The 11,107-nt window shown below is 33.4% G+C and overlaps 1 long non-coding RNA gene across 5 annotated transcripts; it reads right to left on the reverse strand.

Annotated features, from left to right (window-relative positions):
* Positions 1 to 1,580: 1,580 nt before the first annotated feature.
* LOC113353642 lies at positions 1,581 to 5,146 on the reverse strand. Of its 5 annotated transcripts, XR_003361436.1 has the most exons (10): positions 4,869 to 5,146; positions 4,543 to 4,612; positions 4,115 to 4,275; positions 3,313 to 3,376; positions 3,144 to 3,217; positions 3,037 to 3,075; positions 2,841 to 2,921; positions 2,554 to 2,731; positions 2,057 to 2,231; positions 1,581 to 1,752 (listed from the first exon to the last, which is right to left on the reverse strand). It is a non-coding gene; the product is annotated as an uncharacterized LOC113353642 (long non-coding RNA). The 5 variants fall into 5 exon arrangements; XR_003361439.1 differs by having other exon boundaries at positions 3,037 to 3,217; positions 4,568 to 4,612; XR_003361438.1 differs by having other exon boundaries at positions 3,037 to 3,217; positions 4,124 to 4,275.
* Positions 5,147 to 11,107: the final 5,961 nt, after the last annotated feature.

Genomic DNA, 11,107 nt, shown 5'->3' on the forward strand with positions numbered 1-11,107 from the left:
GTCAGGTTAAATGAATGGAAACTTGTCTTATATCACGTTAAATAAGAAGATATCATTTTTGCTTGTAGTTAAGTTTTCACTAAGAAGATTTTTTAATGGAAACTGTTGAATTCAGCTAATAAATACTTGGGTTGGATATGATATTTTGGCAGATTAGTTAAAATGTTGGAATGGATATGGTATAATTGTTACGGATCCAGTGTTCCAACTAAGCATCACAATCGCCATATCCTAAAACATTTGTTTTCTTAAAATTTGATTTGTGTGTCTCCCTTTATGTTTTGTTTTTGGGGTTTGTCTTGAAAGTGATCATGATAATTGCCATTTTTATGGAGTGATAATAGCCATTTTTGGTGAATTATGATTCACGACTGAGAATTAAAGGTAAAATTGTGAATTTTTTACCTTATAATGGGTGAAAATTGCAAATTCACTAGAGGTGCAAATTGCAATTATCAATGATCTTTGACACTTAAATGGGTGGGAATGAGAATTTTCTTTGAAAGTTATAATTTTCACCTCACGTTATTATGAGTTAAATTGAAATTTTCATTAATTAGTGAAAGTTCAAATTTTCACTAATTAGTGAAAATTGGAATTTTCTAAGTCTCTCTTGATGGTAGTTACTCATGGCAGATAAAGAAGTGAGCTATTTTAACGAGTCAAACTAGTTAATTTGGAGAGGTCAAAGGTGTTAATTTAGGGATAAACAAAAAAAACGAGTTAATTTAGTCAAATGACGTGTTTTTGGGAGTTTTTTTTAGGAATACAATTATCACCATTTTTCCACAATGGTTTTTTCTCCCACCCCCTTAAAAATAAATGGAGTTAATTTTGGTAGGGTAAAAAGATAATTTTGTAATCTAAGTATTATGGTAAATAATTATGGGTTTTTCATTTATGGATATTTAATGCTGGGTTTCTAATTAAAAAAATATAGAAATGGGTTAGAAAAAAAGTTTCCCAATTAGAAATTACTAGTGATCAAATTTTAAGGACTAGTCATCCATTAGAGATGACCAATTAATGGTCTAGTCCATCCATTAGAGGTGATTAATTTAATCGATGTTTTTGGACCAAAAAATTTATTCTCAGTACCAAAAATGTGTAAGAGTTGTCATTTACCTTTTTAAAACAATACTATACTACAACCAATTCTGGGGTTAGCAACGGTAGGTGGCAATTCCAAAGTGGGATCGCAAGCGCTCTGTTGCGATAGTCGATGTTGCAATATTTCGCATCGGCTATATTGTCGTTGCAAATTTTCGATCGCAATAGTTTCCAACTGTTGCAACGTTAAAAGGTCGCAACTGTTCCAAACAGTTGCGAATATTTTTACAACAACATAAAAATAGTGGTTTTGACCCTAGTCAAAACCAGGAAATCAAGTCAACTTCATGTTTTGACCAGGTCAACAGTTCCCATGTAACAAGAAATTCAGTCGAAATCCACAGAAATTTTCCAGTTCTTCTTAGGCAAAACAATCAAAACATATAACCATAATAAGATTCTAAAAGACATAAATGTGTATTGAACAAAGAAATCTTTCAATCAAAAGAAACAAAGAAGAACTTGGGCAATACATTAAATTCTAAAAACTATAATTGAACTTCGGAAATTCATGAAATCTTACACTAAAGAGTTATTCAGTATACCTCTGAAAAAGAATGACAAGTAACAACAACAAAAAAAAAAGATGACATACACCGGTGAACATTAAGTACTTCCTCGTTCAGTCTTGGACCTTGGTCACTGTTTTAACATCAAAAAGAAAGACATTAAGTTCTTCAGTAGAGATATATAGTTCTGGTTTTTGATGAGAGCAAACATGAATTTACTCTTCCGTTTTTAAGGAATGAGAAAGATATTAAGAATATCAGTCTGTCACCAGTCCAGCTTAAGTGTAATGTTTTTCTGTATTTCTTTCCCTTTTCTCATACGGTACTGTGTACGGACAAAATATACTACTTGAACCGATAACAAACCCATTTTCCAGGACTGACAAACAATTAAAAAAATTAACGCTTGAAAAGAGGTAAATACAAAAGATGACTACCTTCATAAGCAGCAAGCGTAAGGCTTGTCAATTAACTATTGGTTTATAGCAGCAACATCTGATGCGTCTCAGCTCATCCTTATCACCCCAAGCAACAATAATCTCTTCTCTAATGCGTCTCAGTTCATCCTATCTGTAAAAGATGTTGTTATTTGACTTTTGGTGTTTCTGAATCCTGTAAATATATCATCTAAACATTAGATCCACCCAGACAAATCTCATATCGTGCAATGAAGTTGAAAACACATGAGTACTCATTGATTATAATATGACTACAATGGAAAAATAAAACTTCTCCTCTGAATTTTATTTTCATGCTTCTTTAAGTTGATTTAGAGACTAATAAAACAAGACTTTACACTCTATTCTCATTACCTAGTATCATTAGTTTTATCTCATCAGGAATCTCAACAAGTTAGGTCAGAAACTAGAAATAACAACCTGCAAACTAGGATAATTCATATCTCACTGGAAAAGTATGATGAAACATAACTTACGTCAGAAAGAAACATGATACGAACTCGAAGGAGAATACTGTCAAGGCGTTTAAGCTATATGATGCTTCCAGTTTGTCAAAAATGTTTCCTCAAAGCCTGCGCAACAATCATTCTTTTCCTCTGGTCCTTGTTCAAAAGCCTCTTTACAAAATCCAGCGCCATCCACACCACGAAGGACCTGCCACAATCACCAAATCAAAACGAGTTGTTGGACCCATGATTCTGCTGTTGAACTATAACTGAACTTTTTGGTCTTCAAATAACACTATTCAAGTTTAGTGGAGAACCTATAATTGGCTAATTGCATGCTGCAAATAGCCCAAAGCGTGGATGCAATTCTGAAGTGGAATCAGAGATGCTGGGTGTTCCTGCAGCGACAAACACTTACACATAAAACATTAACAACCTGCAACTTTTCTGTGACAACTACTCAGCCACAGGAAATGCAAAAGCAAGCAATTCAGTCTTCAAGACACCACCTACCATACCCCGGACGAATCCCCCACGATCACGCCCAAACACCTATGAACATGTAAACAAAATGGGTTAGTAACTAAAAGGTTAACAATATGAAATTCATATGCACCCACCTCCGCGATTGCATCCCTGTCCATACGGGTCTCTTCCTATACGGCAGAGTTTGTAGAAGCTCTTTTACCATTCCCTGCAAAGTATAACAGAAATTATAAGCAAGTGGAAATCAAATTGAAAAAGCACACTTATGAATCTAAATCCAATATGCATGTAAGATGAACTTACCACATATCTCCTGCATCTTGCTTTATAATCATCTGGGTCACGTTGTTCTTCAGGGAGTTTCAATCTTTGCAGGGCAGAAACACAAAAATGTATAGTATTATTACTACAAGATATGGTATATTAAGGTAAAAAATATCAGAAAAGCATCTATACGACAGCAAGTAAAACAAAGTAGTTTATGAGCACATGATTTTGGTATAGAAAGGATGGCCATCTTTCACTAAAGCATGCCTAGTTTCACTTGCACTTGCTAAAAGTCAAACTTCGCACTAAGTCAGGAAAATCAAATCTAGTTTACACTGTTAAAAGTCATGAATTACTTGACATAATTACTTAAATATTTTAAGTTAGACATGTAAACTGTGAGTCTCATTACAGCAGACCATTTATCAAAGAAGCAACCCACCGAACAAGCAACTAAATTGTCAACGCTTTAAGCTAAAGGATTTACAACCAGAATATCGTCGAAATGGAGTTTTAATTGTGTCAAAGTTCACTGGGAGTTTGTGGAAACATTCTTAAGGAAACCTTATTCGCAGACAATAATCCGACGACATCTGAATACTTAGAGTAATCATCTAAGAGTAGGAGTTCAACATTCAATCTGAAGAATTACAGTTGTAATGTATCAAAATATGGTATCTCAAGATGGCAAATATCAAAATCAAATGAGACAATCCAAATATATTAACTGCATTAGTACTGTCCATTAGTTTCTATTGAGAATACATTAGTACTGGCTATTAGTTTTTACTGAGAATACTAAAATAACCAAATAAGTATTCATATTTTATATACGTACATTGATTACCATGACTTTAGGAAGAAGGTTAGATTCAAACTGAGGTCTAACTACACCACTGCTCTTAGTAAGACTTCCTTACTGTAAGAATCTCTATACCAGCCATCAACATCTTCCAACTTCATGTAGTCCATGAATCAAACAAAACCCATGTCTGCAATCTGCAAAATAAACAATAAGCATAATTTCCAAATAATCTCATAAACCCAAAAAAACCTAGATAATCTATCCAGTAAACCTGATAAAAGAGAAAGAAAACGTACTACAAACAAGTCCCCAGAAAGACTTTGTTAGAAACATCATTACTTCAGAAGAATGTTTAATAAAAAATATTAAAATTTAGATAAGTAAATCTTCAAATATTTATCATATTAAGACTGAAACAATACCTACAAACTAAATCAATGCTAACAAGAACCAACTCTCACCATCTCTTCATCTTCAAAACATTACCTTCCAAACCCAATATCCCATTATTACCGTGTATTTATCCTTGAGCTGCAATCAACAAGCAATATTAAACCAGCTAACAAATTCCAAATTTAAGAAAATAAATCACGAATCTAGCAGAACCCGCAAAACACGACATCAGATTAGAAATAATACATATCAAAATTTAAGAAAATAAATCACGAATCTAGCAGAACCCCCAAAACAGGACATCAGATTAGAAATAATATAAATCAAAAGATTAAAATTCAAGAATGAAACTTCAAAATCCTAACTCATGAATAAAAAAGGATTTTACACATACACAGTTAAGATATGCAAGATTTAACAGGGAATCCAAAAATTTCATCAATTGATTCAAACTCCAAGGAATGAAATTTTTTGAGATTTGAGATTAGGGCTTGATTTGGGATTTGAGATCTCTGAAATCAGCAAATCGTTCGACCTTAATCTCGGAGAGATTATTGATTTGAGACTTCATACGTTATTAGAAACTAGAGTGATTGAACCCTAATCATCAGAGATGAGAACGAGATTTCTTTTCTTTTTTTAATCTTGTTGATAGAGAAGAGGGGAGGGAAGAGAACGAGAGAGAGAGAGAAGAGGATAAGTGAGACTTCTTTCGATAATATTAGTAAGCCGAGTCAGTTTTGATCTGAATAGGCTGAAACCGAGTCAGCTAAGATGTGTGGGCAGCCACACTTATGAGTTGCACGCGTAGAACTCCAATCTGTTGCGAATCGTAACAGAAAATGGCGGTTGCGAGTTCGTAACTGTTTTGAACTGTTGCGAAGTTTTTGCAACAAAAATTCAACTGAAAATTCGCAACAGCTCATAAGATGTTGCTAATCTGAGTTGCTAAACCCTGAATTTGGTGTAGTGCTAGAAATATCCTCTACATATACACCTGTTATGTCCTCACACTTCTTGTTTTCTCTCTCGATTCCATCGTATAAGAAGAGAAGCAAGTGATTGTGAAGAAGAAGAAGATTCAAAAATAGATCCATGAAAAAGTAGAAGAAGGAGATACAATTCATCAACTTTGGTTTTTGTTTAAACTTTTTAATCTTCTTCTTCCTCGTTAGGATATGATATTCAATGTTGGAAGGCGAACATTGTCCGATTTAAATGATGATAACTCCTCTTTCTTTTTCCGATTAGTTTGTTTCACTATTTTTGTTAAATTTATCTTTGATTAAATTGTTTTTGTTTCGATCACTTATTTTTTCCTTCAGTACATATTGTTGGATCAATATGCACTTCAGGATCATACACCTTTTCCTTTATTATATTTTTTCCAAAATACATATCAATGTGTATTGTTGGATCATCTAGTTTTTTTTGTGTGTACTCTTTTCTTCTACATCATGCCCTGTAATGCTTAATTTTCTTAACATCATTTGTGTATTTAAGATGGAATAACTCTTTCCCTGCTTTTGATTGTTTTGCAACACAGTTTACACGTAGTTATCCATTTAATTTACCTCCTTGGTTTACCTATAAAATCCAGTTGAAGTTCCCATTTCACTTATCCTACAACAGGCTGTTATCGCTCGCATTTTGCATGTTTATACACTATAAAAATAACTATATCATAGATACATCTGTTTTGTTGGGGTAAAAACATTACTGAAATGTACATGCGTTTTATTGTAGGACATATGGCGTTTTCGTCGTCATTTTATTCTTCAGTTTCAGTTGATTCTTTTCTGGTAATTCAATTCATTTATTTATTTTCTTGTTTCATTGTTTTGTCCCTAATTAACGATAAGTGGGAAATCAAAGACGAATATGTTGTCATTTTTGCTGGTCCAGTATTTTGAGGGAGAAAAATCCTCAAGGAGCTAGTTGTTATTGTAAGTCAAGGAAGACACTAAGAGGTTGTTGTGGACTTCAACTGTTTTGAAAGTAATTTTGAAAACGAAGTACGATGCGATGTTGGAAAAGGATAATAAGTATTTAGTTGATCGAATCAAAAGCATGCAGTTCATCTTTGTTGCACCGGATAGAAATCGAAATGCGAAAATGAAATTGTTTGAGTTGATACTTCTTTTCCTGAAATTAATGAAAGATATTGTTACAAAGACAGTGGAGGTATCTCTATTCGTGAGTTGCGGCTTCCACCACCAGAATCAGAAGATGATAATAAATATGATAATATAGGGGTTGGAGTGCGAACACAGAGAGTACCACAAGGAGATTTGCATAGTGTAGCTGACGGATATTCAAATGAAAACTTGGGTTGTGATTGCGGTGTTTATGGACTGTGTGTTAGTGATTATAATATGGTCGTCTACTTAACCGTTGTGGAGTTATTAAATATGAAGTGACCACACCGTTCAAATAAAGATGCCATCATAAGGATGCGTCAGAAATTTGGAGTAGAAGTTATCAGGCTTGCACCCGAGGTGAGTAATTACTTGATGAGATCTTGGGCTAATGTGGATGGAAGGTATCCATTCATTAGGCATTCTCCTAGAGAGCTGAATTTCATTGTTAATTTCTGTTCCAAAGAATATAATGGAACAGGTATATAGGAGAATTTATTAAGGAAGGAATACAATTCTCCAATAATAACTTAATCATCTTTGATGATAATGGAATATTATGAGAACTGCGCATTTAACTGCAACCACACGTTACTTGGAACGTCGGTATATAAAAAATGGATGTAATAGGTACAAAAAGATGAAAAAGAAAATGAGTTAGTTGAAGGTGAAATATATGTTAAGTTAAATAGTGAGATGCATTAACAGGTATTAATGATCACAAAGTTTGTTTGATTTAAAATTTTGAACCTAGTAATTTTCCTTGATTTATCTACGTTATTTATCTATACAATCTCCGTCAATTTTGATGTGTCCGGCCAATACTTACCTTTTTCTTGTTTTTGAACACATAAACTCTTTCTTTTCTCTAAGTCTTCTCTCTTTTTTTTAGATAAATTGACAAGCAATATCCATCCATTTGTACAAGTGAGTATTTCATGTATTATTATCTCTGTCGAACATTCAACTCAGAGGTTTTTGCCATGTTTTAGCTAAGATTTTAAGAAAATTCTAGATATATAGCAATTTAATAGAATTTTAATTTCCAGGTACTCCTAAAAATGATATTTTCATCTTAGAAATAGAACAAGGGTTAAAAATTGTAAAGCATTTTAGTGAAATCAGCTCCGGTTGACCCTTATTATTGGCATGTTGGAGATCCTAATTTAGATGTGTATGTTTTGTATATACTCTTGATTAATATTATCAATTAAAAGATTATCTTTTTCCTTGTGTATTTCGGGATGCAAGATGGCGTGCTGCTTTGGGATTGGGATATTTGTAGGACCATAATTACCTGTGAATTGACTTTTTTTGATATGATAGCAAGAAAAAATGTTTTTATCAGTTGTTAATCACCCTTACTTTTTTTGTTGATGTCAAAATTGGTCACGATTATTCTTTCAACGCTGATGAACTCTTACGTCTCTCTTTCTTACTCTTTATTAGGACCATAACAATGCACAAATATATGCACACTTGTTTTCTTACTCTTTATTAGGACCATAACAATGCACAAATATATGCACACTTGTTTTTGAAGAAAGTTCCAAGCAAGTTATTTGCTTTCATCGTGCATACAACATACTAATAAAATCCATGGAGAAACTTGTACACTAGTTGTTTTTGAAAATGTTGAATTGTGTGTTTTTCAACCTTCAAAGGAACATCCACGTCTATATCAGTAAATAAATGAAGCATGTGCGTGTTTTTTCGTGTAATCTTTCAGCCAACGTGTTTTATTATTCTAATTTTTTTGGAAACTCTAAAACTGGGTATCATAGTCGTTATTCATAAGATTCACAAGAAAAAGCATGTTAGACGTTAGAAGCGACTAGGTTTTGTGGATTATGAAAACGCGGGGGTACCAAAATACCCCACCAATTTTTTCTTAGGAAACCTGTATGGAATAAACTCAATTACAATTACGATTGTTACAACTTAATGACTCTCAATCGGGAATTATAAGAAAAGCTTATATCTCTCTCTCACAATCAGAATGTAAACAGAGACAAGTACGTGAACATGATTATTCCGTGAGAGTACTTGGACGATTCCAATACCAGTATCCAAGATCAATCAATTTGTATCCAACAAACAATGATGGATATATATACTTTGATTGATTTATGTACAACCTATAATATTTCTTTTATAAAGATAAACAATATAATGCGGAAAAAGAAATAACACAGACACCAGAAATTTTGTTAACGAGGAAACGACAAATGCATAAAAACCCCGGGACCTAGTCTAGATTTAAACACCAAACTATATTAAGACGCTACAGACACTAGCCTACTATCAAAACTTCGGACTGGAATGTAGTTGAGACCGAGTTTATATTCACACTGATTCAGTTACAGTCGCGCTCCTTACGCCTATTGAATCCTAGTAGGACTCCCCCCAATTAATTCCCTTAGCTGACGTCCTTTACAGCCTAAGAGTTGCTTCAACTAAATTTTAGACTATAAACCTATATGTGATTTCCGTTCTGATCAAAGATCAAGGTGATATAGGAAATCGATTGCAATAGACAAAATCTAGCAAACCTCAAAATCCGGTCTTATGACTCCCAAAGAGCATCCTAGATTATCATTCACCTCACAAGTAAATACTTTTGAAATCACAAAGTCTGAGACGAAGAAACTTTGTGATTTCAATCTATCTTTCCAGTTGAATCTAATGTCTCAAAAATCAAAGCAAGATCAGGATATACAAACTATCAAGATAAAGATAGTTGGACCTGCATTCACGAATCCCTAAGTGAAGTCTCTTTAGTCGCCCAACCTAAAAAGGTTTAAAGGAGAGGATGACTCTAGTTTACATTTAGGACACACAAGAATAGTGTCAGGGATTCAAAAATCTGAGTTGTTTGATGCTCTCCTTATATAAACTTTCAAGGTCAAGGTTGTTTTAGATTTAAGCTAAGGTAGTTTTGGAATCAAGTAATCAATAATCACCGTTAGATCAAAAACTTAACTTGAGATTAACATAACAGAATATACACTCTGGTTAGGATGAACCGTAACCGAACCGTGTACAATGACTTGTTCAAAAAAGGTTAGTCGAAACTGGCCAGTCAAACGATAAGCTTAACCATTTTCATATAACACTTTAAAACTTTAATGTTGAGTAACACGTGTGATCAAATATGTCTAGATAGTTTTTTAGAGAGTTGTGCAAATGTCGATCATCTCGTAAAAATAATTCTGATGCATATGAAAATATTCGACAGGGTAAGTACGTGTACTGTATTCCTGTTCATAACTAATTTTGTCATGGTACGTGTACCGGATTTGTATACCCTTAAGTTACAAACAGGTTCAAGATTCCGTAGATATTTTCCGATTTGCATACTGTGTATATGTACCTTTCCGGTTTCTAAACCAACCGATATTTTCATACTATGTATGCTTACCTTCCTGGTTCACGAGTCAATAGACTTATTACTGTATGGATATTGGGTATGTGTACCAAAAAAGTCGCTGCCGAACTATAGCTACGATGGTAAGTTTTCTGGGTACATGTACTGCGGCTGTGGAATTATAATAGTTTTCCCAGTATGTGAACTGGTATGCGTACTATCTTGTATCCAGATTTAAAGTAGTTCTATATCTCTCTAATAATCAATTCGAAACATTTCCGAATAACATCAATGACGCATATCATTTTTCTAGGCTATTTTCAAATGATTAAATCTTGAATCATAATTTAGGTCATAAACAATAAATTGTTCTTAACCAAATTCATCAATTATGAACAAATGTTTTTAAGTTTAATTAGCATATTTCGAGAAGGATAGTCAAGATAAACTTGACTCGAAGTTTCTATTATGCATGTAATGTCTAATTTAGTCATGCGACATTGTCTCATAGATAGAAAGGTGAAAACTTGAGTTTTCTAGGTGGTTCATTCTTCACTTACCTTTTGTTGAAGAAGTTATCCAAAAGCTTCAGTTGATCTTCTCATTTAAATGGTAGAACTCAGTGATGTCTGGTACTCAATTGCACACTTTTATCCTAATCTGAGACCTGACTAAATGTAGACTAGAAATCAAGATATAGGTTTGATCAACTAAATTTGACAACAAGCTTGATATAGAAACACTTGCGAGTTCAACCAAGCAATGCCCTAACAATCTCCCTCTTTGTCAATATTAGTGATAAAGCTATCAATACATATGGATTAAAAAATAAAGCTTCAAGCTCCAGAATCCATCATGTTTGATTTCCTTGGTTCTCCAACTCTTTGAATTCTTCGTTACTTCAAGTTGCAATGATTCTTAATATATTCAACTCAGCATCGTTATTGTTGAAGATCCGTAGCGATAACAACTTTAAAAACAAATATTCTCAATAGTCATTATACAAAAACATAGTATTATTATCTTCTCCAAAGTTCAATTGTATCACAACTTCGAATTAATACTACAGTGATATGTTTCTCCCCCTTAGTCGATATTTATATCTTTTGCATAATAGGTGAAACCTAC

Source organism: Papaver somniferum, chromosome 2 (genome assembly GCF_003573695.1).
Source record: "Papaver somniferum cultivar HN1 chromosome 2, ASM357369v1, whole genome shotgun sequence".
Classification (NCBI taxonomy): domain Eukaryota; kingdom Viridiplantae; phylum Streptophyta; class Magnoliopsida; order Ranunculales; family Papaveraceae; genus Papaver; species Papaver somniferum.